Here is a 27,837-nt window from a genome sequence, read left to right as displayed (position 1 = left end):
GTTGTTGCATTGTTTATTTTACACAATCATAACCATTAAAGTAAGGTACACTGCATACTTGATTTAAAATAGACTACTGAACATTCAGTATCTTGTATTAACACTTGTACATACTATATGACTGATTGAGTTGTTTTGTCTTGCCTGCAACAAATGTTATGAAGAGAGACAAGGTATAACAAATCTGGCATCATGGTCATCAACATCTATTTCACACAATCATAACAATGAAGGTACACTGCATTTAAAGTTACTGCTGAAAATTCATAATCTGGTTATTACCACTGCCTACTATAAGACCGAATATTAGACTGAATGAGTTGTTTTGCATTGCTGCAACAAATGTTATGAAGTGAGATGAAGGTGTTACATTTCTGACATGCTGTTCATTGCTATGTTTTCTTAAAAAAAGGAAATTTTGTCTCACTTCTAAAAAATATTGCAATGCAAGATATAGTTGTTACTTTCTGCAGTGTTGTTATTATCAATGGTATTCTTAAACTTTTAATAGAATTAAGTGTTTTATTACTAATCATATAGGTCTAATTCAGAATAAGTAGTTAAAGTACTTATGATATATTGATCATAGTTTTTATTTCCATCCATATGATGCATCCCAAATATGTGCAGCAGGCACTGATCAAGCCAGTTTTAAAAGGGGGTTCCAACCATATGTCCCTATACAAAAGCATTAGTAGTCAAACAAAAAGGGAGGTTCCAACCAAAAGAACACCCCCCTGGATTCACCACTGTGCAGTATATGACAGTGCCACAGTCTTGTGTTTATGAAAAAGTTCTTATACTAGGCAGTATATATTTGGTATGCTATTATAATTTATGCATTTAAAAAAGAGACAAAATATACATAAGGGACATTCGTTAAGTCAAAGAGAAACTGACAAAACAAAAAACAAGGAAAAGACTAACAGCAGTTTACAAAACACTACATAGAAAAAATTATGGTATGGGTTTTGCTCATTGTTGAAGGCTGAAAAGTAACCTATAGTTGTAAACAGCTATGTCATTTGGTCTCTGGTGGAGAGTTTGAGCTTTGCTTATTGTTGAAGGTGTATGGTGACTTATAGTTGTAAATATCTACGTCATTTGGTCCCTGGTGGAGAGTTGTCTCATTGTCAATCATACCACATCTTCATATTTTTATATGAGCAACACAAAACAGTCAAGGAGTTTTTAAATGTGAGGTTTTCAGTGTATGTTTAGTGAGACTTGATATATATTGTTACATTCATGCAACTTACTTAGAAGCAGGAAAATTATGTTTCCACCATTTTGTCATAATTATAGGACTAATCTCAACATGTATAGCTAACTTATTGTTAGTGTTTCTCTCCACCTGTACACCTTATTGCTATTTGTCTGCCATTACTGGACATCACAAAGGTTCCCGCAAAATTTTAATGTCATAATAGCAAATGTCTGACACCACAAAGGAAAAGTGATTGGGGTATGATGTCAATAGTTCAAGTGTCACAGATTCTGAGGTCAAGTGCCACATTCCTCAATAGTAATAAGGTCTATTGCAGATCATTGTACATTCTGATACATATTGCAATTTGTTACATCAAAAGAAACTACAACTGGTCAAGTTTTACCTAAATGCTGAGCCACAGTCAAGTCATCAGTGTTAGAAGTGCAAGGGCAAAAAGAAAACATACTTCCAATCTCGTTAGATTTGTTTTCCATAATTTATTCACTACATTTCAATTGTAAAGTCTTATGAATTGAAAGGTAGTCATTTTTTAATTGCTATAAAACTAAAATTAAAGCTGCAATATTATTTCTTTTAGAATGTTTGCTATTTTTATCAGAAATAGACAGCAATTTGACATTAACATGTTAAAATATGTTTAATTACAATATATGGTCAATGATAAAAGAGATAGTGATTGAACTAGCTCTAATTGGAGCATTATAAAAACATGTTAAGCTAAAAGTACATTTTGCTGAATCTTTGTGAAAAGTTGAAGTACATCAAACCCAAAATATTGTTTTTTCTTCAAAATACATAAGGAATTAAAAAGAAAAGCAATTTTATTTTGGATATTTGGTTATCTCCCTTTGAAACTTCATGAACAAATATTTTAGCTAATCATTTTTCACTCTGTATTTTACGTTGAAGGTTAAGACAAAATACTTATGATAAAGGATAATTTAAAAATTTTGATTTTAAAGTTTTATAACAAATCCAAAATTGTTACCTTACCTTTCATATGACTGACAACATATTTAATTCAGCTTTACAATGACAATGACAAATTTGTGGCTAGTCAATATTGTAACCCTTTTAGTTGGTGAAACTAAGTGTCATCATGACCTATAATTGATGGCTGAGTGACTCTTTAAAGTGCAAACAATACTGAAAGTTTTGGGGTCTTGTCATGAAATCAAGTCAGTATTTGAAAATAAGGAGTATGATTGCCAATGAGACAACTATCCACCAAAGTTCAAATGACATGGATGTAAGCAATTTTAGGTAACTGTACGGCCTTCAACATGAGAAAAACCCATACCTTATAGTCAGTCAGCTATAAAAGGCCAGACATAAAAAATATGAAAAATTGAGAAAACTGAACTACAGGCTCCTTACTTGGGACATGCACATAAAGAATGTGGTGGGGTTAAACATGTTTGTGAGCGCTCAACCCTCCCCTTACCTGGGACAGTGGTGAAACAGCACAACATAAGAACAAACTATAAAAATCAGTATGCTACAGTAAAAGAATCAAAATTCGTTATTTCATAGAAAAGGGTCCATTTACAATTTATAAAATAAAACGAATCACAAAGATGATGACATAGTAACAAGACAAAAGCAAAATTTAGAGATCTTGATACAATCTTCAACAGCTGTCTATATAATGGCAATCTCTAAATCATTAATGCGAATATTAGAGCAAGACATTTTGAATTATTTCAAAACAAGGAATTATTTCAATCTGGAATAATTTTAAATTCAGGAACAGTATTTAGAAATGTATGATGAAAACTAACCCAACTAAATAGGGTTAGCCATGTGTGCATATGGCTAAGATTAATGTTAGTTTCACTGATATTTCAGTATGAACTTATTAACCCCCCTTAGCCATATTTAGTTGGGTTAGTTTGCAAAATACATTTCTCATCAATTTTCCAGAATTCAAAATCATTCCAGATTCAAATAATTCCTTGTTTCAACTATAGCTCAAATATAGCAGAGGCACTGAAATAAAGCTCCTTTTTGAAACACCTACCTGAATACATTTCAGTTTTCTATATGAAAATAAAGAGATGTAGTATGATTGCATATGAGACAACTATCCATTAGAGTTCAAATGACATGATGGTAGGCAATTAAAGGTCACAGTATGGCCTTCAACAATGAGATAAACCTATACTGTATATTAGCCCTACATGAAAAATGTGAAATAATTCAAAAGAGAAAACTAACAGCCTAATTTATGATTTATAACCATGCAAAATACAAAAAAAAAAATATGACATCCATAAACCAAAGATAAAGACTAAATTGTAGGCCCCTGACTTGGGACAGGCACACAAAGAATGTGGCAGAGTTAAACAATGGTTATTCCTTGTCAGAGGATGGTTGTAAAAAGGAATTTACACCAAAACTGAAATAAATAGTATGATTAAAATTGTATCTTCAAATGATGACATATTAAAGATACTATAAAAAGCACATATCCAAGACTGCAGTGGACATGACAGTCACAGAGAACATTGATCAATTTTTAGAGTCTTAATCTTTAATTTTTACTTCATACTGTGTATTTTCATGGAGGAAAATAGGATTCTTGTTTGTAAGAATCATATGTATTAAAAATACATAAGCTGATTCTTAGGCACATATAAAAAATCTTCTTTAATTTTTATTAAAAAAAACTATATGTACATAAACTAGGCCGTTAGTTTTCTCGTTTGAATTGTTTTACATTTGTCATTTCGGGACCTTTTATAGCTGACTATGCGGTATGGGCTTTGCTCATTGTTGAAGGCCGTACAGTGACCTATAGTTGTTAATTTCTGTGTCATTTAGTCTATTGTGGAGAGTTGTCTCATTGGCAATCATACCACATCTTCTTTTTATATACAGGATTTTTTGTCTGTCGTAATCAAAAACAGACTTATAAGGAATCTATTTATTTTTTTCCAACAAGTAATTTGTAAAACTATATCATGTGTATATGAAATAAATGTAAAAACTTAATAAAATAAGGAAATTTATTTTGTCTTAACAGTTATTTGAAGCTATTGCAGTTGAATTAATTTATTTTTTATCTGAAAACCACCTATAATATATTAAGTTTTGATATACCATACTTAATCTTATCATATACCTTTTTAAGTGGAACAACAGAACTTTTACATTGAATAAGTTGGGTCTGAAGTTAGTAGTATTCAGTGCAAAATTTTATGATTATTGACCTTTATGATCATGTGGATCGACTGGTTTAGTTTTTGGCTCCAAATTATATTTAACCTTATCTTTGATGGAGAAATAATTTGTTTCTGCATATATTTTTAGAAGATGTAAATCTATTAGGATATGGAGGTATGTATAGAGATAGTATTATAACTCAGATTTAGATAATTCTAATGAGAAAATCAAATTTTGATGGAAAATCAAATTGTTCCAAATATTATAACACATTGCATTATAAAGACTAAGATATGATAGATGAACACATGTTTATCAAGATTTCTGTGCAAAAGTTTTTGCTAAAACAAAGCTGGATGTACTAATACAACAGGTATCTCATTTACTCAATATTGTCCGGAAAATGCACATAATATTTTACACATCTGGATGTTATGTATCCATCCATCATTTATCATCTTCATAATAATCTTTAAATCTCATACCGTGGTGGATCCAGGGGGTATTCCAGGGGTTGGAACCCCCCACCCTTTTTGTTTAACAACTAGTGCTTTTGTATGGAGACATATGGTTGGAACCTCCTTTTAAAAATGACTGGAATTGCGCCTGTGTTGAGACTTCAGGAAGTTGCTCATATATCAAAGGGTCCAAAATAATACTTTTCTAATACTTTGTATAAATTGCTTTATCAAATATTTCTTGACCAATTTCAATGGGGTTTAATTCAAATTCTTGAATTTTTCAGGTTCTTTAATATGCTGAATCTAACAGTGTATTTAGATTTTGGATTTTGAGCCCCGTTTTAAAATTGGTCCACATTGAGGTCCAAAGGATCCAAAATTAAACATTGTTTGATTTCATCAAAACTTGACTAATTGGGGTTTTTTGATATGCCGAATCTAACCTTTTACTTAGATTTTTAATGTTGGGCCCGCTTTTCAAAATGGTCCACATTAAGGTCCAAAGTGTCCGAAATTAAATGTTGTTTTATTTCAACAAAAATTGAATTCATATGGTTCTTTGATATGCCGAATCTAACCGTGTATTTAGATTTTTAATTTTGGGCCCAGATAGGTAAATGTCCAATTTCAAATTTTTAAGTTCTTAGACCACATTCATTCTATGTCAGAAACCTATGCTGTGTCAAATATTTAATCACTATCCAAATTCAAAGCTGTATCAAAATTAAGCTTGAATGTTATGTCCATACTTGCCCCCAACTATTCAGGGTTTGATCTCCGCAGTCGTATCAAGCTGCGCATGCAGAGCATTTTATTTATTGTATGACTAGTACTGTGTATCCCATATGTTTCAAATCTCCAAATATCATTACTAGAAGTGAAAATGACAGTTTGTTGTTAATGAGTTGAAATAGACATCTTCAGAGTTAAATATATATTATGTGGTATTGTCAATAAAAATATCTTCCCCCATCCAATCTTCTCAAAGATCAAACTATGGGGACTTTATCAGGATAGCAAAATCAGGTCCAGGGATATTGAAACTTGATTTGAAAATTTAAACACATTGGCAAATATCATACATATTTTGTTAGAGTAATGCAGGTTCTTGGAGCCTCATGTTTTAAGGTTTTATTATTCTTAGATTAAAACTTTTCCTTTTAGATGAATGCTTTATTATCTGAACAAAGTTCAGATACATAAAAGGTGAAATACCTTTGTCAGGTTAAAATATTTTTCTACACAACCAGTTACTCAAGCGTGAAGTGAGTAGATGTGAGTGAAAATATTTTATTACCTGTATGGTCATGTGATTCCCTGGTTAGAATTTGGCTCCAAATCAGTTTAAATTGTTTTTTACATGGACAAAGAAGTGCATGTTTTCCTTAGATTTTATTAGGGACATGAAATATGTTGGACGATAAATGAAGAGTCTAAGGTATTATTTAGTACTAATTATTTGTAAAAATGTAATCTGTTTTGGATTTTAAACTTTTTGTTTTAGAAAATTACTTTTGAAGAAGAGAATATGATTTCACAAATTCTTCAAGTTGATTGATTTATAAAAAAATGTCAGTGCATGTCTACAAGATTTATAAAAGTAACAGCAATTAACATATAACCTTGCAACTTGATATGGAATCACATCTGAATAATCTCTTTTTTAACATTGAGGAAAAGAGGTAACATTCATGTATATATCTGCTTTCACATTACAACTCCCTTAAGCTCATTGTGTCGTCAGCCTTGATCTAAAGGAAAGAAACCTTGAGTAAAGATTCTCTGGCTCTTCATGTTCGGGATTGAGCGATAGACCAACAACCTATTCGCGTAAAAACAAAAAAGTTACAGAAATGCCAACATATAACTATCTAAGGGACTATAATTGTTTTACCGATTGAATTTGGATAAGTTTTTGTACTTATTGCGTTCAATCTACTAAATGGGTTTATGTGGAAAATGTTTTGTAATATGTCATTTAAATAAATGACTATTGAAATGTTTTTAGGTTAGTTTCGTAAGCAAGTAGATTATTTTAACCTATATTACATTTTTCATTGACTTTTTATGCCCCCGCCATCACTGGAAGAGGAATTAAGTGTTACCCTTGTCCTTCCATCCGTATGTCCTAAAATTGGTTTCTATTCTCTAACTTTAGTTTGTCTCAACCAAATGTTATGAAACTTATACACAATGCTTATTAACACAAAACACAGATCAAGTTTGAATTTGGGTGGTGTAACTTTTACTGTTCTGGAGTTATGCCCCTTTATATATGGAAAAATTGCTGAATTTCTAACTTGAGTTTGCCTCAACCAAAATGTTATGAAACTTATACACAATGCTTATTACTACAAAACTCAGATCAAGTTCAAATTTGGGTGGTGTCACTTTTACCGTTCTCGAGTTATGCTTCTTTATAACGTTATATGCAAGCAGGGCATCATCTGTGTCCCATGGACAAATTCTCCATTTATTCTAATATTAAATGTTTCATTACAGTCAGTACTTGGATATTATGACATTACAGTCATCTAAATTGGTATTCAGATGCATTTAGGAAAGGCAGACAGTGATTTACCCAGTGTATGCAGGTATAGTCGAGTTTTATTTAAAAAACTATTTAAACTCACACCCGTAGCCACCCTTGAAAAACAAATAAGCACAGTTAAAGTCGACATTCTGTTTGAATTATACTGTTAAAGTGAGCTTCACGAGTCCATGTAACCCCCTTGGAAATTCCTAGCTAGGGGCCTGAAACTGTTAAAAAATGTTTGGCACTAAAATTACACAAATATTGTAATAAGGCTGTATTTATATACATCATGTACATGTTTCTGTGTTGCAAAAAAGATTTTTACATTTTTTTTCAACCAACCAAACCCAATCTCTGGATAGCTAACAGGTTAATCAAATAATAATAATACTTAATTACAAGAGCAAATACAGCTTATAGGATACATAAATATCAGGTGCAGATTCAGATGGGTGCACACCCGGTGAGCACCCCTTAAGAAATGTAAAGGTAAAATTACAGCCAATTTTGTGTCTAAACATGGTCCTTTAATTCCTAATTCTCTGGAGTGCCCCCTTACATCTGATCAAATATTGAATCCCTGCTTGAATATATAATGATAAAAATGTTATATCCCCAAATAGTAAAAAATTTTGTCGAGCCTGCGACTTTTCTTGCAGAAAGCTCGATATAGGAATAGTGATCCGGCGGTGGCGGCGTTAACTAACTTCTTAAAAGCTTAATATTTCAGTAGGTAGAAGACCTGGATTCATCATACCGGTACTTTGTATATAGATGCCTGATGATATGAAGTTTCCGTCTGTCATATGTCCATTTTCCTTGACCTCATTTTCATGGTTCCCTCGTGACTACTTGAAAAAAAGATAAGATTTTTTGTAATGTTAATTTCTCTCTTATTATGAGTAATAGGATAACTATATTTGGTAAGTGTGTAACTTGCAAGGTCCTGATAGTCTGTCAGACAGTTTTCACTTGACCTCGACCTCATTTCATGGATCAGTGAACAAGGTTGAGTTTTCGTGGTCAAGTCCATATCACAGATACTATAAGCAATAGGTCTACTATATTTGGTGTATGGAATGATTGTAAGATGTACATGTCCAACTGGCAGGTGTCATCTGACCTTGACCTCATTTTCATGGTTCAGTGGTAATAGTTTAGTTTTTGTGTTTTGGCCTGTTTTTCTAATATTGTATGCAATAGTTCAACTATATTTGGTGTATGGAAATATATTACGATGTACAGCCTGGCAGCTTTTATTTGGTTTTACCTAATTTTCAAGGTTCATTGCTCAATGTTAAGTTTTGTGTTTTGGTCTGTTTTTCTAATACTGTATGCAGTAGGTCAACTATATTTGGTGTATGAAAATATTTTGTGATGTACATGTTAGTCTGGCAGGTTTTATATGACCTTGACCTCATGTTCAATTTCATGGTTAAGTTTGTTTCTTAGATACTTTAAGCAATAGGTCAATTATATTTAATGCATAGATTGATTGTAAGGTGTACATGTCTGTCTGGCATGGTTCATCTGACCTTGACCTCATTTTTCATGGTTCATTGGTTAATATAGAATTTCCATGGTTTGGTCTGTTTCGTTTATACTATGAGCAATAAGTTATCTATATTCTGTATATTGAATGATTGTATTAAAGGTGTACATGTATTTTCGCCTTGGTTTATCTGACCTTGACCTCATTTTCTTGGATCATAAATGTTAATGTGATACTTGTAGTAAAACTTTATATGTAGCTAAGGACTATCAACATAAAATCAATGGTCAGTATAGTAGGCGAGACATTTCAGTGTGTGCACTCTTGTTACAAAATAGGCTGTGTTTACACAACAAATTTTTATTCTGATTACAGACAAATCTGTGCAATTAAAAAATTTTGAAGACCTGGCAGGATTAAGATATAAAAGTAAATTGCATTTTTTTTTTTCAGTGAATTTGCAAAACTATCCACAACAGTCTCATTTTGAAGAGTTGTTAAACCAGAGAAGTGTGAAGATGACATACAGACACCTAGGCTGTATAGAAAACATAACAAATAATAAAGAATCAGCCAGTTGCATTCTTCAATTAGATAGTGCTTCAGCTTTACAATGTTGAAAACTAATTTACAAGGTATGTATTGGTTGAAATGTTTACTTTTGCTCTCAACATTTCTAATAGGAAAAGTAAACTTCAGAACTGTTAGATGCTCAGTTTTATGCACTTACACATTTCTGGTGCAACATTAAAAGGGATGTCCTTTTCAAAGTATAAGATATATTACTGTACATATTCAAACGGCCTTGTCCTTTCACAATTTTACCTCAGTCTACCAACTGCCTCAGTCATGGTTTTATTGACTTCAAAACTTTTGCATAGCTTACATGTTAAACTGTCTTGTGAAAAAATGTCTGAATCTTTGTGTATTTATCCTTAACATTAGTGGCTATGGTTTAAGTATTTCATACACACTTTTGTAAGGACAGAATCAATTATTTTTTAATTTGAGCACAGTACTAATACTTTATATAATGGTAAATAAATGTAATCACGGAAGAAGAAAAAGTAAGATGAAATAATTTTTGGCAATCTGAAAAGTTGTATGTCCATAAAAACATGTGTTCTCGGTAAATTGTAAAGATGATATAGTCCATCATTCATTGCAACTCATTCACTGGATCAATGACCCAGGTAAAAAAAAAAGTATTATTTTAACAAACAATTATATTTGTTGAGATAAATATATTAGAAATTAGGCGGAACATGGCATTGATTAAAGGAGATATACCAAAGAAAACATATGACTGTCTTAGATTGAATAAACATTTTATAAAAAGCTATAAATAAAAAGTTTCCATCTTTCAAATGTTTTTTAAAAAACTGATATTTAAGAGGAACCCAACAACTGAGCAGAGAGCAGAACAGTATTCAATGCCCTTGAAGAGTAAGCAATGTGTATAGTAAGACAGCTATCTCTATAGTTACCAAAGAGCATGGTAAGAACCTCATCTATAATTATACAAGGTGAGTACTTTTTTGTTAGTTAAAAATTATGCATCAGGATATTGGATACTATAATTTTTGTTTTAGATCCTCATTATGAAAAAAGGGATGCAGGGTATACATCAATGAGGCAGCAACCCAATGAAAATTAATAACCAAAGACATCTAGAGGTTTTTCAACTATAGAAGTTTATACAATAAGTGAAGATGTAAATTGTTTCAAGTCTAAAAGAGTTGTGAATAAAATGAACAGAGACTAACAAAGAACTTATATGAACACCAAATTCTGACGGGCACATGAGCATGTGGCAAGGATAAAATAAGTTTTTTTTTTTATATCTCAAAGCTCAACCTTAGTAAAGAATTCTTGCATTTACTGAAAGCAAGCTCAAATTTCTTGACCTGTTGATACAAAATCTTGTGTAATGCCTAAACCAAATATACAAAATTTCATGCAGATTTTTTTTTAATGGCTATAAACTTTGAATTAGCTAATTTATGTTCATTCCAAAAATACCAGATGCAACTATTGAAAAACAAAAATGTTTGAAAATCCATGAGTTGACACCAAGAGAAAAATGTCACTCTTATTATTTCATTTAACATTATCTCATTGGCCTTTAAGATTATTTCAGTTGCTCTGGTACTTTTTCAAATTTTAAAAAGTGAATGGAAGTTGTTTTGATGAAGTTTACCTTTAATCAATGGGAGATAACTTTGACAACATGTATTGAAATTTTGAAAACTCAGTGGTTACTTAAATCTGTGATAAATATCAAGATTATCATTTCATTCTGAGTAAACTTTTATTTCCATTTGTTTTTGGCATAGAAAATAATACTTATCTTACAGTTAAGCAATTATTGCCTTCTTTATAAATGTTTAATCGTTTAAGTTTTACTAAGTTGTGTCAAATATGTCAATTCTAATATATTGTCCACAATTTTAAGGAATATCAGCCAAATTGATTTTTATTTCAATTTTTACTTATTCTATCAATGGTATTTCTAATTCGTGGTTTTTGTTTGAAACAAAATTTTATTTAAACAAACCTTTAATTTTTTTTTCTCTTTTATTTCTTTTGTTAGTGTCTTTGGTATTCATAATTGATAACTAAGATAAAAAAAATTATTGAAATTGACAATATGACATTACCCTTTGCCATGCTTACATCAACAAAAGATTTTTTTTTTAATTTTACACAAATAAGGTTATGGTTTAGGATGCCATTCTAACAAAACATCACAGCATGGAGACCCTTATCAGCACACTAACATGTCAAATGTGTATCCTACATCTTAAAACAAATATTGTATATTGTTCATGTATAAGTTTGTGAAGAAAAATTTCATTAAAAGATTTTACCCATTTCTACTCTGTAGAGACTATTTCACAAACACTGCACTTTGACTGATACAAACACAAAGACTTCCCGACAGTATAAGGGCTTTGACCTCTCGGGTGAGGTCTCCCAAAGAAACCATATGTTCGTTGCATTGAAATGTTCAGTGCATTACAACTGCTAAACATCTGACTGACTTTGACTGTTAGACTTATTTTTAGTTTCTGCAGAGTATAAATGAGTTTGATCAAAACACAGCTTAACCTATTCTAAGAGTTAAAAAAGATTTGATTTCAATGTTTGATAAAGTTCTCACCATCTTTTACTATTGATAGCCAGGCTTAGGGTTTATGCACTAAAATATACTTTTTTTCACAAGGAGATTGTCACTGTTCCTCAGCATATATTAAAGAATCCAACAAATTTGTAAAGCTAACGAAGCTTGAGGTTGATATGTTAGACACACTTAGGAGAGATACATTTTTTCTTTGATGTTGAAATCGTTACAAAATTAAATAATTATATTGTGTATTTTAGCCAGCTTCCACTCTCTTTTTAAAAGTTTGAAAAAATACATTTAGAATTATTTTTTTTATCACTTAAAGGGGCATACACTATCATTTTGACAAAAAATAACAGCATTTTTTTTTAAACATTAATTAAAGTGGGATAATACAGTAATAATTTGCTATTAGCTGTCAGTTTGGTAAAATTTTGTAAAAATGAGCTCAAATACATTGCTGATACATTATTGTTCTCAAAGACAATAATTCAACCTCATTTTGGTCTGTATGCATGCAACATTTAATTTGACCCATAGTAGTAGATGGTTGTACATATGCTCATCATGGTCAGATATTAAAAAGGAATGTTAAAAAGAAAAAAAGGGAGCAACCACGAACACTAAATAAAATGTGGTACGAGTGCCAATGAGCCAACTGTCCTTCCAAGTCACAATGTATAAAAAGTTAACAATTATAGGGTCAAAGTACGGCCTTCAACACAGAGCCTTGGCTCACGCCGAACAGCAAGCTATAATTGCCCCAAAATGACTAGTTTAAAATAATTCAAACAGGAAAACCAAATGTCTAATCTATATAAAAAACGGGAAACGAGAAACACCCATGAACCACACCAACGAACGATAACCACTGAACAACAGGCTCCTGACTTAGGACACGACTGATTTGACCCACAAAAATTATTCTTTCACAGGTAACCTTCACAGGTAAAAATAAATTTTGCTTCCACTTTTGACTAGCTTAAGAGAAATTTTCTTTGAAAAGTATAAATATAATATTGTATTTTGACAGCAGTCATATCGCCTGACATTTTTTCGGAAAAGGTGAAGCAATAAATTATCATTTTCTTTTTTGGAATATATTTAGATTTTATAAAGGTTTGAAAGTTACTTCATATAATTATAATTAAGGTTGATTGATCCATTTTGTTTTGTATATTTTTTTATGTGTAATATTGTATATACATGTATATTTATATATCATTTCAGAGTTCACCCACAGATGTTTAATTCATAAATTTTATTTTTGTTACAGATCCAGCCGAGAGGATGTTTCAGTTATCGACCTTGAATATGGCTCCGTTGTAGCAGACTAGGGAGAGTGGCATATAGATTTCCGTAACTCTATACAATAGTAGCAAGATCAATCTACTCTGAGCTTGTTAAAGGGCCTGTTTGATGGAAGTGACACCAATGTTCTCCAATACACTACTAATCTATAAATTTTACTTTTGTTACAGATGCAGCAGAGAGGATGTTTCAGTTATCGACCTTGAATATGGCTCCGTTGTAGCAGACTAGGGAGAGTGGCATATAGATTTCCGTAACTCTATACAATAGTAGCAAGATCAATCTACTCTGAGCTTGTTAAAGGGCCTGTTTGATGGAAGTGACACCAACTTTCTCCGGCACACTACTAATTTATAAATTTTATTTTTGTTACAGATGCAGACCAGAGACATAGAAAACTAAAGACTGAACAACACAAACCCCACCAAAAACTGGGGGTGATCTCAGGTACCCTGGAAGGGTAAGCAGATCCTGCTCCACATGTGGCACCAGTCATGTTGCTCATGTTAGTACAAACCCGGTGATAATATAAATAAGATGTGGTATGAGTGCCAATGAGACAACTCTCCATCCAAGATAAGTCTAATTTGGTAGTCGCATTCGAAAAAATCTACTTTTAAGCTTGTTAGAGAGCCTGCTTTGGTTGAAGTGACAACAACTTTCTCCAACATATCACTAATCTTTATTATTTTTTTCCATTACAGAGTTTTTACAGAGAAATATAGGTATACGATGTTATTTCTGACTGTCTTTATATGTCTTATTTGTGTTATTGTTTGATTAAGAAATAGCCTGTGATATTAATGTCAATGAGATAAAACACACAGAAGAAATCAACTTAAATACCTTTATAAGTATCAACATTATTCTAATCATTTTATATAAGTTCTGCAAAAACTAGTGGTATGATATCATTACAGCATTGTTAATTTCTGAAGTAAATGATGTAATTTGAGACTTAAATCCCTGGAACACAAAAATATATCCCACCTCACAAAATTTAATTCATGAAACATCTGAATTTTCACCTTTTTTCATGAAGCATTACACAAAATTTCAAGTAAAAAATATCAATGACCTAGAAAAATCTGAAATTGACTTTTCCATCATAAATCTGGAATTGGCTTATCTATACACGTACAAGAATTTCTAACGCCAAGGAGAGAAGAAAGACAGACAAGATAAACAAAATGGGAGACCTAGGGGAGGCAATCTAAAGCCAAGGGGTGAAGGAAGACAGACAAGATAAACAAAATGGAAGATACCAAGGGGAGGCGATCTAAATCCAAGGGGTGAAGGAAGACAGACAAGATAAACAAAATGGAAGATACCAAGGAGAGGCGATCTAAATCCAAGGGGTGAAGGAAGACAGACAATCCTGTAACAAAAAGAAATGACAGACAAAAGTCTACAAAACACTATGCCGAAAACTAAAAATAGTACAACACCAACATAACCAAAGACCAAGGATGAACTCAGGTGACCCAGAACAGAAGGGTAAGCATTTGATATGTGTTATTTACAAATTGACAAAGTTTAATGCTTTTTTTTCATTTATTTGCACATAGAGTTTCTTAAATTCCAAATGTTAATACCTTTGTGACAAGATAAAGATGGCACATAACATTCAAACATATTTTTCTGCTTATTTTTTTTTCGTCTGCTAATTTGCATTATCATCATGTCTAACAAAATTTTAACTTATTTAACTAAAAAAAAATAAGGACAAACTTTTTTGAATAAAATGTTATTTCGCTTCAATTTACCGTAATTAACTAATATAAAAATGATAAAATCCAAAAGAAATTTCGCAAAATACATTAAATATTTGAATTATGGAATGTGTTAAATTATAAATCTTCTGATTTATAATTTATCATAAAGAATGCTCCTTGAGTTTTTACATTAAAACTGTTTCAAAATTTGATTGATACACCTTTTTTCACAGAAAACATTGATTATTTAATTTTACATGTGGGTCAAGTTAAGCAATGTCTAAGTCTTACTGCATGAAAACACTGTCATCTTGCTTGATGGTAGAGAAAAAAAATTCACTGAATGAAGGGGAGGTAACTCAAATGAAATGATCATATAATTTTGTTAGAATTTCAACTAATTGATCAAATTAAGCTATACACTTGTAAAGTAAGACCCAGGGACCATGCTTAGATAAGTCATTCATTTATATTTTACCTTAGGGAAGCTGAGGCAGTATAGTATTCTTCCAAGGGTCTTTTAGCATCATGGTGATGTGATGCTATATTGCTTGAATGTGATGCTATCCAGGAACATCTGAAATTTAATCAGTTGCCTAGATGGAATAACTGACTTTTATGATATTAGTGTCAATATTTCATTTTCTAATTGATATTCTTAAGAAACATATTTCAATAATTTTTGCATGTCCAACAATTTTTTGGTGATTTGATGTAAAACTTGCACACAATTATTTCTGAATTACAACAAGTAGACTCCATTGTTGATTAATAGTGAAAGATTTAAAATGATCCAATGGCAAATATTTTCAAAACATTTTGCCATCATTTTTTGATGGTAAAGGGAATTAAAATTTCCGATTGAAAATTTAGATATTTATGAGAAGTATTGAGTAATTGAAAATATATGACTGGGTTGATATTATTTGAAAATTATATATTTTTATTCTAGAAGTATATTTATATCAAAATTTTAATCCATTAGTTTTTAGATGTCTTTCAACTTTTGATGATTCAAAAATGCACACATTAATTTCTGAATTTTAATAGTTATTTTAATATAAAAAAGTCCACATTTATGATAATAAATGTTCACCTTAAAAATTTTCAATGATCTTTCTGAAAGATTATGATGAGCAATTTTTAATTGTAAAAGTTTTCATTTTGTTATAACAGTAGCGAAATGATCATTTGATCTTTGATAGCCAAGGATATATGGCCTTCTTAATGGAATTCTTTTTTATATACCCAATCTAAACATGTTATTATAAAATGTAAATTAAGAATACTCTTCTAAAATATTTTTTACCACTATTCTGAATATATTTATGTAAGTAGTAGTTCCTGCATATTAAATTCTTTGTGAAAGTGTTCTGGAATAAGTTTCATTTTATTTTTAAAACACACCAAAATGTTTCCATTTAATAATTTACCTATGTTATAACATTTTTTGTGGTAGAACAGTTATTTTAAGTGAGCGGTTCATGAGTATAATGTAGTTAGTATTTGGTCAAAAGAAATAATTCATGCATTCAATAGTAATGTATAGATTAAAATTATTTTGTTTAAAAAACTGGAAATTTAATGAATTAAAAATTATGAAGATTGATTTAATTTGATTACAACATACAAAAAGTATTCCCCATAAATTTACAATAGGACTAAAAAAAAATTCTGAAATGCAGTAAAAAGATTTGTCCATAATTTTCAATGGTTAAATTAGGCATCTATTAATGTACAACAACACGGGAGGCAAAAATAGAGGTTGAAGATCAACCCAGGGTGAAAGCCTTCTTTACATTTAAGGTGGAAACTTAATATCAAAAGTAATCATTGCAAAAATTGTGATAGTTGCAATGACTTTAGATGAAGTTTATCTGGTTGTAATTCATTTCTCTGTATTTACTCCTCTACAGACTGTCATTTGAGCCAACAATGGACAGATTATTTTTTTAAACATTGTCTTGTAGGTCTATCAGTGCTTTTTTATGGCGGTGAAAATGGGTTTTCAGAAAAATAAATGCAGTTTTGTTTATTGCACTACAGTAAAAAAAAAAGTCATTCAAATCAAAATTTCAGATTTATAATGAGACAATTTTTCTAAAATTCTAATATTTTCAATACATCGTGGTTGTCAGATTGTAGAATAACAGTACTTGAAATTCATTTAAACTCCTGGTCTAGTGCATTCAAAGTTTCGTAGCAAACATTAAACTTTATTATCAGTGTTTTGGTGTTTTAGACTAAGCAAATATCAAGTTATCATTTCAGAAATACATTATGCTTGGAGCGCTGCGTCTTTACTAACATATAACATAGTTACTTATTGGTGTATAAGCTTGTAGTAGGGTTGGTTATATCTTCTGTTTCTGTTTGTTTCAATTGTTCTTTGGATGGTTCTTTGGTTTTTGGGTATTAAGGGTATGGTGTTCATCATTCAAAGGAATCTTATTATATGTAATTCTGAAATGAAAAATATTTGATATTTTAACAGTCATTAAGATAAAAAAAAATCCAATGTTAGAGCATAAAACTGCTTTGAACTTTGAATCTTTATTTACCGACCGTGCAAGGGCTGTATAGCCAGTCAAGGTCGTTAAAAACTGCCATATATATAATCTGTACAATAGTCAACACTTTTTTTAATTTCTTATTTTCAAGATTTTTAAAAGCAAATATCTTAAATCAAAATCTAAATTATATTTGTCATATTATGATGCATTAAAAATGGAAAAATTATAAAACATATTTTTGTATATTAAGTTGGATTCAGGTGGTGAAAAATGATTCAAGAAGTGAAATTTACTTCAGCTTCTTTAAAATTTCTTTTGTGATATCTACTTCTTCAAAGCACTGATTGATATCAAGGTAATCATGAATTCTGTCGTACAAAATAGTATTTTGATGTTTAATAGATTTTTTGAAAGGAATTAACATAATCACAACGGTTATTAATTCTTGCATGACTGAAAGCTTGTAAAAGTATTTAATATTTGGTATATTATTATAAATTTCTATAATATATATATTATAATCATTTATGTTTTGACTGAAAAAAAATAATTGAAAATACTATTAATAATTTCCAATACCCAAACAAACTTCATACTGAGTTATCTAAAACTATCATTGAGATCTCCAAGAGTTATTTCAAATTCTCAATCCTCATATCATAGAGTAAACTAAGTTATCTCTCTTTGCTTGGGTTAATTTTCAACTCTCACCTCCAACACTAGGGAATGATAGATTGTTTTTAATTCTCTATTTTTATTTCTTTATATTTCTTGACACTGCTGTAAACCAGAACGATGTAGTAAGGGAGATAACTTGCTTCAAATTTTGATTTTATTATCAATTTCAAGATTGTAAAAAAAATTGGGGAACAGGATATTTTCCATGTCTTCTATGTCTGTTTGGCATCAAATCATGGTATTTTTTATGTTTAAAAATATAAAGAAACTATTTTGTTTATTATTATCATAAAAATAAATAACAACTGGTATTAATGTTTTAATTTTTTTACTTGTTAATCCGATTTAACAATTGCTCATCATGATTTGTAGAAAAGATTTTTTAAAAAGTTTAAGCTTTAATCTTCTTAAAATTTTCCTGTTTCATAGAATTTCTCTTTTTAACTGCCAAAGCCATTCTGCAATCAATGAATTAAGTGATATCAAACCTTGTATATTTTATCTACCTTACAGAATTTCTTGAAATAATATTGCTTTTTTTGCAATTTCAAGATCACTAAATAGAGTTGAATACAGGTCCATTTGTTCCTTTTCATCTTGTGTAGATTGTAACACACAAAAAAAATTCAAATGAATGTGCATTTACTATTTGAATTGTCATAAGTTTGTTGAAATATGAAGTTCATTTTAAACAATTTAGATCTTTTATTGAAAAAGGTATTAGATTGATCTTAACCCTATCATATTTTTTTAAATTACTGCATAAATTAATTTGCTCTTTGGAGTCAAACCATTTAATCTTTATATTTCTTTGTATTTGGTAATTATAGTATAGGTAAAGCACTTGTCATCATAAAACACTTTTTAAAAAAAATGAGTAAAAAACAATTATTGATACTTAAGTGCAGCTATTCTTAGTTTAACCCTTTTTGAAACTTGTGGCCAGTCCAACAGGAATCTGAGAGCTTTACTCTTTAACAGGGATCCCACATTCGCCTCATTAGTTCAAAGAAGTTTCCCATTAGTCCATAATAGTCCATGTAAATGGAACTGGTTCCATTATAACAGGGATTCTTTTCGAGACTCCCAACAATTTTCAAGAATTGCATACAATCAGTTCTATTAACTAAACAGTTTTAGATTTATATTAGACCCTGTTCAAGACTTTTGGGATTTAATCACTTATTGAAGTTAAAGGAAACCAGACTATCTTAGATTTAACTAGGAATATGTTTTCTTTTCCCAATAGCGAAAAAGAGGTGTTTTCTCTAAGTCTGTATATTGACTGCAGCTGATTCTGGTTTGACTGTCAGTTCCCAAGAGTTATCACTGTCAGTCCATCTCTATTAATGTCAAGATATCAGTGATTTTCATTCTTTTCCATCAGATGTCATTGGAAGCAGTCTTATGAACAAAAATTTAATATCACCAATCAATATGCTATCAAACATAATTTGGGAACAAAAACATCACTTTTTTGAATTGTAAAATATTTCTCTTCAAGTGTGATAGTTTAAAAAAACAAATTTATGGACGTTTTCTCATGCAATTTTAATTTTGAAATTTTTTTTTATAAGGAATCAGTAATATTTCTTTGAGTTCACAATTTTTTATAACTAATTGTTTACTAAATTTAAAGATTTCATACTTCATAGAACCATTTTGCAATTTATTTGTATTATACTTTCTTTCAGTGTTTCTTGCACCAACGAAACTTCACAGAAAGATTGCACACATGTTGAATTTGTGTACCTGCTATTATGGAATTGGTTGAGGAAATTTTCACCATTTTTCCAAAAAATGTGAATTTAATATTTTTTTATAAAAATTTGCAAAGACGGTACCTTTGTGTAATCAACTTCTGGAGTTTTCAATTTAGATCTTTGAAACCTCACACAATGATTGCAAAATTTTTTAACCCATAACTTTGGAACTTCACAGAGATTTTCAAATCTATTGATCATGTTGAGCATCATCCCTCATTTTTACATTTTTATATTTCCATCTGTTTAAATTTCAGTATCGACTATTCTCCATTTTTTGAGAACTATCTGCACAACTCAGCTATCTGAGGCTTTGATCAATTCTTGGAATATACATGACTACTGTTCCATGAGAATTGAGCACACATTCATACCTATGTGAAAGAGTAGCAAACCCTAAAAGAAGAGGTATTCTATTAAACTATGCTTCAAAATATTTAAAAAATGTTGGTGATTTATAGGTGTTAGGAAGTACTATGCTGTCCTTTTTTTATTACATTTGTATAAGTACATATCAGATGTCTGCTAACTGATATATAAGCTATTATATAGAGCTCTGTAAATAAAAAAAAACTGTAAACATATATCTAAATAATACTTATAGTGGGTTGAAGAAATTGTAGGGTACTGAAAACATTTGGTAAAGTTTCAAAATACAAGTTACCTGTTTAAAAGCACATCTGGTATTTTTACAGTATTTTATTTATGAATTTATTTGTATTTTATATCAAGAGTTACTCTAGTTGCAATGATTGGAGAAAGCAAATGTTGTGAGATACCTTGGAAAATTCTGGCGACAATTGTATATGTTATTAAATACAATGAAAAGGACATTTCATTAATTGGGTACAATGGATAAAATGGATTCAGTGAATGAAGTTGAAAAGCATCAGAAAGCATTAAGGATAGCAGCTCCAAGGAAGATGGTCAATTAAATCTTCAACAAGTCTGAGGCTTTACCAAGAAAATAATAAGGCAAGTTTATTAAAGCCAAACAATTTCTATACAATCTCTAGAAATATTAAAAAAAAAATGCATATTAAGACAACAAACAGAAGCATTCTTACCTTCCACATTCATATGTTGATAAATTAATTTACCAGTTTAATATTTTAAGTTATAAGGTACATGAACATGATTTTCTATTAAAATAGCAATAGTAAATCATAAGCTAGGAATAAAACTTCAAGGGGAGACAAGTACAATTAACAGCAAGATTCTTTTCATTCAATGGGGAGATAACTCATTGTAAAATATGCAGATGATTTTTGTCCAGTTTAATTCCGATCAAAACCCTTTTACTTTTTGTTTTTCCATCTTTTATATCAATTTTACAAACTGGTGTTGATGTTATACTATTGTATACATGTAATAAATTTTTGGTTGACATTTAAATGGATTTGTAAAATATATAATGTGTCAATTTTAATTCCTTTTTAGGTTCTGTCTATGACATGTTTTCATGGTGTGGGAATAAGACTTGGTGGTCTAATACAGCTAACACGTAGGTAGGTACCAGTTTGTCTTTCCTGTTTTGAAAAATAATAACAAATGTATGATAAAAATTATTTGTAAAAATTATGTCCTTTAGGCTTGAAGGTTTATACGAGTTTGGTCTGAAGTCTACTCTCTCTTTAATCAGTACATTTATATGAGTAAATTATAAAGGATCTGAATTGTTTACGTAAAAAATTGTTTGGTTGTCAGACTGCTGTCTTATCGATTTGTTCTTAAAATCTTTTTCACATAATATACAACCCATTTCTATATAATATACATACAGTATACCAACAGTGATCATTTTAAACAATTTTGAATTACTAAGCATTTTATATTTCAGGTTAGCATCACAGCTGGTCCGTAAGGATTGAGGCTGGAAATGGCCATTGGAGCTGACTTTTATGGTAAGAACAAATACATCAATTTATGAACTATTCATCCAAGACCATGTTAATACGGTAGATTTTTATTATGCACAGATGTAGAATTTAGAGATAACTGTATTGTATTTGAAGCTTTGCGGACGGCCATCGGTAGTTTTACTGTTGCAAATTTAGTTTACCTGGGGACGCGTAGCGAACAAATAAGAACAAATACATAAATTTATGAACTATTCATCCAAGACCATGTAAATGCGGTAGATTTTTATTATGCACAGATGTAGAATTTAGAGATAACTATTGTATTTGAAGCATAGCGGAGGCAGGTAAACAGGTATTTGCGACAGTATTACTACCGATGAACGTCCACAAAGCTTCAAATACAATAGTTATCTCTACTCTAAATGCAAAATAAACAAATCAATCAATTTGACATTATTTCAGTGTAAAATTTTCATTAAACGAAAATTCCGAGAAATGATGTTGTTTCTTTGGCACCTAAACTAGGTGACGTCATAGGTGTGCTTCCGGCATCAAAGGTAAACACCGGCAGTTTTCTGGCTTCTTGTCTGCTTCAAAATGTAATAAAATTTGATGAAAAGAAGATTTTTAGGTCCAAAAATGAGTTTTTTTGCTTATTATTGGAGAAATTACATGTCAATATATTCCGGAATTCAAAATGTCGGCTTCCTTAGTTACAGACATGGAGATAAGAGAATTTTACGCTTGTCGTATATAATCTGGAAGGAGGTATCAAGATAGAAAAGGGAAATCAAAATCATAATTAGGAAATCTGTTTTTTTGCCCCTGCTGTAGGCAATGGAGGCATTAAGTGTTACCCTTTACCATCCGTCCGTCCTGTCACTCCATCCGTCCGTCTGTCCTTTGGTCCGTTCCATTTCTGTTTCCACACACAAGTTTTTCCAATCCAAATTTTATGAAACTCATACACAATGCTAGAGAACCAAAACTCGCAGACAGAGATTGAATTGGGCAGTGAGGCATTTAGTCTAGAATTATGCTTCTTTACAACTTGGAAAACTGCAAATTTTTTTGTTTCTGCACTCTCACTTAAATTTTCCTCATTCATTTTCTATGATGCTAAGAACCACAACACACACAGAGTTTAAAATTTGGCAGTATGTCATTAACCGTTCTAGAGTTATGCCCCTTTATAACGCAGAAATTTGATATGCTTGAGCGGGGGCATTCGTATCCTCAACCACATTCATCTTTTATTCAGTCATCTAAAATTGTCTCCATATATAAAAAATTAAGAGATGTGGTATGATTGCCAATGAGACATTTAGCAACCAGAGACCAAATGATGTGGATGTAAGCATCAAAAGGTCACCATATGGCCATTAAAAATGATTAAAACCTATACTAAACTATACTAAGCCCCAACATGACAAAATATGAAACAATTCAAGGGAGAAAATGAACGGTCTGATATATGATAAAAAGATAAAAAGAAAATCAAATAAAAAATTATAAGGCCACCAACAACTTGTTTTTCATCCTTTTGTTTTGCTTAAAAAGACTGCTAGTTTCAAATTTTGGCAATAAAGTAAAAGAAATGATCTAAGCATCATAATTGTAATGCATAGTTAATTATTCTTTTGCATTGAATATTGTTTCTATTTTCACATAGTTTTGACAAATATGTTTAAGAATGTATATTTCTGTTTCAGGTAACTTTTACTGTGGCTGCATGAAAATGATAGTGTAGTAGAACTGTAACAGTAAAGAATGTTATTCAGACAATTTTTGTGTATTTGGAAAAATTTTGATTTAAAAAAAAAAAAAAAAAAATATGTAAAGATTCTCCATTTTCAACAAGATTGGAAGTTGTAGATTAATTTGTATTTGAAATTTCAATTTTAACTCGTACTTGAAAATGAAGTGAAATGGACCAATTTTACTATTTTTACTTGTAGACCTACTGAAGACATCTTAATAATGGTCACTGTCTAGTCAAAACACTTCCAGTAGGTTAAGAATGGAGAATCTAAAAAAAAAAAAAAAAAAAGAAAAGAAAGATAGAGAAAAAGAAAAAAAAAATGTTATTTTATTGAAATGTCTTTTTGGGGTTTCCTTAATTGTTAGATATATATTTTTTCAACTTTTTTTCATTATAAGCATGGTTTTTAGCTTTAAAAAAATAAGATTATTTCACATGAAGCATAGTAAAGGAATATCTTGGGTGAAAATAGATTGATTGATTGATTTTTGGTGTTAAATGCCACTTTCAGCATGATTAGTTATATCTTGGTTGCCATTTTATTATTGGTTGAGATGAGTAACAGGAGAGAACCACCAACTTTTGGCAGGAAAACTGGCAGTCCTAGTCAATTAAGATTTAAGTAGAATGCACCTACCGCATGTCAGGTTTAATCTCTAAAAATCAGTATTGACAGGCTAGTGATACAATAGTTTGACCTCTTAGACCACTCTGCCACCAAGGCTCCTAGGTGAAAATTGTATCAAATATGTTATTAAAATGTGTTGGATTTTTTATATCAAACAATTTTTTATTTTAATTATACCATTTTTTTGTATTTTTGTTAAATATAGCAGTGATGTGGAGTCCTAACAGGGTGAAATTTAGGTCAAAGGGAGGTAATTTATTATACCCCTGTTTAACTCCTCATTTTTTGAAATTTCCTCGATATTGGGAAATACATAACATAATTTACTTGAATATTCACATTTGTATAAGTTGATTTTTTTTAAATATCAGGTGTATACTTGCTAATATTGACTATTATTTAGAGCTCTGTAAAATAAAAAATGTAAACAAAGCTCTAGGTAATAGATATAAAGGGTGGGAGAAATCACGGGTCACTGCCACTACTAGTGATTTGGCGAAATTTTCAAAAAAGGTGATTAATTGAATTTGCATCTGATATTTTTTATATATATAACTTTATTTCTAAAAGAAAAAAAAAAAAAATATAGATTAACAAGATGAGGACAGACACCTTGGCAGCCAGGAAAGCAGCTCTTAGGAAGATGGTCAATTAAATCTTCAACCAAGTCTGAGGTTTTACCAAGAAATTAATAAGGCAAGTTTATTTAAGCCAAACAATTTCTATACATTGTTTAGAAATATTTCAATTTGATAAAAGTGCATTTTATCTCTTGCATGCAAATCACAGACAAATTAATTTGCCAGTTTAATATTTTAAGTTACCAGGTACATGAACATGATTTTCAATTGAATAAGGAATAATTAATCCAGAGATAGGAATAAAATTTCAAGAGGAGACTAGTACAATTAACAGCAAAATTTGTTTATTCAATGGGAGATAACTCGTAAAATATGCAGATAATTTTTGTCCAGTTGAAATTCAAATAAGCCTTCAACTTTTTTTTGTTTTCCATTTTTTATATTAATTTTACAAACGTGTCATTTATTATTGTGTACATGAGGTTAGAAATCAGAACAAATGTTTAGTAAATTTTAGGTTGACATAGAAATGGTTTTTGTAAAATATATAATGTGTCAATTTTAATTCATGTTAGGTTCTTTCTGTGACACATTTTCATGGTGTGGGAATAAGACTTTGGTGGTCTAACACAGCTAACACATAGGTTGGTACCAGTATGTTATTCCTGTTAAAAAAAAAATGTTTTATCAAAAATAGTATGTGCTCCTGAGGCTTGAAGGTTAATAAGAGTTTGGTCAGAATTCTACTCTTTCTTTTGTCAGTACCATTATATGAGTAATTTAAGAATCTGAATTCATTATGTTAAAGTTTGTTGGATTGCTGTCTAATCGATATGTTCTTATCTATTACACATATATAACCAATTTTTATATAATATACATATAGCATACCAACAGTATACCTTTTAAACAATTTTGAATGGCTAAGCATTTTTATATTTCAGGTTAGCATCACAGCTTTTCCTTAAGGATTGAGGCTGGGAATGGCCATTGGAGCTGACTTTTATGGTAAGAACCTATACAGAGATTTATGAACTATTCATCCAAGAGCAGAGGCGGATTTAGAAGGTTTTTCAGGGGGCCCGGGCCCCCCCTTTTGTGGGAAAAATTTGGTTGATTATATAGGGAATCACTGAAGCATGACTGAAGCGGGCCCCTCTTAAGAAAATTTCTGGATCCTCCACTGAAGAGCATGTAAATGCCCTAAATTTTTATTATGCACAGATGTAGATCTTACATTTTAATGTTTTCTTAAGTTTATAATTGTATATATAATCTCAAAGGAGGTACCGGTATCAAGATAAATAAGGGAGGGAAAAAATTACAATTAGGAAATCTTATCTCTCTTTTTTGTTATCTAAAATTATAACCATATATAAAAATAGTGATGTGGTATGATTGCCAGTGAGACAATCAACCAGAGACCAAATGATGTGGATGTAAGCAACTAAAAGTCACTGTACGGCCTTCATCAATGAGCAAAAACTATACTGTATACCAGTAGTAATTTATAAAAATCCATTACATGACAAAATGTGAAACAATTCAGAAGAGAAAACCAAAATCCTGATATATGATAAAGCAATAAATGAAAAACAAATATGCCAAACATTAACTAAAGACTTGATTTTCATCCTTGTTTTGCTTATAAATCACTTTACAACAAAGTAAAAGTAATGTTATATGCATCATAATTGTAATGCCCAGTTAATTATTCTTTTGCATTTAAAAATATTGTTTCAATTTTAATATATTTTTTGACAGAGATGTTTCTTTTTCAGGTAACTTTTACTGTGGCTGCATAAAAGTGATAGTGTCGTAGAACTGTATAAACAGTAAAGAATGTAATTCAGACAATTTTTGTGTATTTGGAAATTTTTTTTATAATTTTTTACAAAAAAAAAGAAATTGTGTAAAGATTCTCTATTTTCAACAGGATTGGAAGTTGTAAGTTAACTTGTATTTGAAATTTTAAAATTTCTCTTTTTTCCATTAAATCATTGGCTATATTCAGGTAGCTCTGCTCATGTCCATTATTGTCTTGACATTTTTTCTATCCTGCTTATGGATACTGAACTGGTTTTTGGTATGTAGCTTTTTAATGATGATTTTATAGATCAGATCTTATTCATTATTTTTCTCCAGTGTGACTAGATTGAATTCATACTTTTGAAATGAAGTGAAACAGACCAATTTTACTTGAAGACCTGCTTTTGTTATATTAATAATGGTCTGTGTCTAGTCAAAACACTTCCAGTATGTTAAGAATTGAGAATCTAAAGAAAAAAAAAAATATTATTTTATTGAAATGTATTTTTTGGGGTTTTGCAATTGTTAAATATATATCTTTTCCAACTTTTCGTTATTTTAAGCTTGAGTTTGTAACAAAGCATAAAAAAGAATATTTTGCAAGAAGCATAGTTGAAGAGCATCTTGAGAAAAATAGATTGATTGATTGATTTTTAGAGTTTAACACCACTTCCAGTATGGTTGGCTATATCTTGGCTGCCAGTTTTTATTGGTGGAGAACCTGAGTGCCTGGAGAAAACCAGACCTTTCAACAGGAAAACTGGCAACCCTAGTTAATTAAGATTTTAGTCAAAGGTACCTACCATGTTGGGGTTCGAACTCGCAACCTCAGCGTTGACATGCTAGTGATACAGTAGTTGTACTACTTGGACCACTCTGCCACCTAGGTGAACATTCCTTAAAGTACTTAGTATGTTATTGAAATGTGTTGGATATTTGCTATTAAATTCTATTTCATTTTTAATTATACTATATCTTGTATATTTGTTAAATATAGGAAGAATGTGGAAATCCAACAGGGTGAAATTTAGTTCAAAGGGAGGTAACGCCCCTGTTTAACTCCTCATTTTCCTCTGTGATAGGGAATGTATCTTTTTATTTACTTAAATATCTATATTTGTACAAGTTTGTTTTTTATCAAATATCAGATGTAGCTGATATTGACTACTATTTAGAGCTCTGGAAATAAAAAATGTAAACAGA

General features: G+C 30.5%; 1 long non-coding RNA gene across 3 annotated transcripts; it reads left to right on the top strand.

The window, feature by feature from the left end:
* Positions 1–21,430: 21,430 nt before the first annotated feature.
* LOC127736473 (uncharacterized) lies at positions 21,431–27,118 on the top strand. Of its 3 annotated transcripts, none has more exons than XR_007998978.1 (3): positions 21,431–21,500; positions 21,833–21,896; positions 26,607–27,118. It is a non-coding gene; the product is annotated as an uncharacterized LOC127736473 (long non-coding RNA). The 3 variants fall into 3 exon arrangements; XR_007998977.1 differs by lacking the exon at positions 26,607–27,118 and adding an exon at positions 23,567–23,913 and having other exon boundaries at positions 21,431–21,496; XR_007998979.1 differs by lacking the exon at positions 26,607–27,118 and adding an exon at positions 23,567–23,913.
* The last annotated feature ends 719 nt before the right edge of the window (positions 27,119–27,837 follow it).

The sequence above is a fragment of the Mytilus californianus genome, unplaced genomic scaffold, assembly GCF_021869535.1.
Source record: "Mytilus californianus isolate M0D057914Y unplaced genomic scaffold, xbMytCali1.0.p SCAF_31, whole genome shotgun sequence".
NCBI classification, from domain to species: Eukaryota; Metazoa; Mollusca; class Bivalvia; order Mytilida; family Mytilidae; genus Mytilus; species Mytilus californianus.
This window is presented reverse-complemented; position numbering and strand designations above follow the sequence as displayed.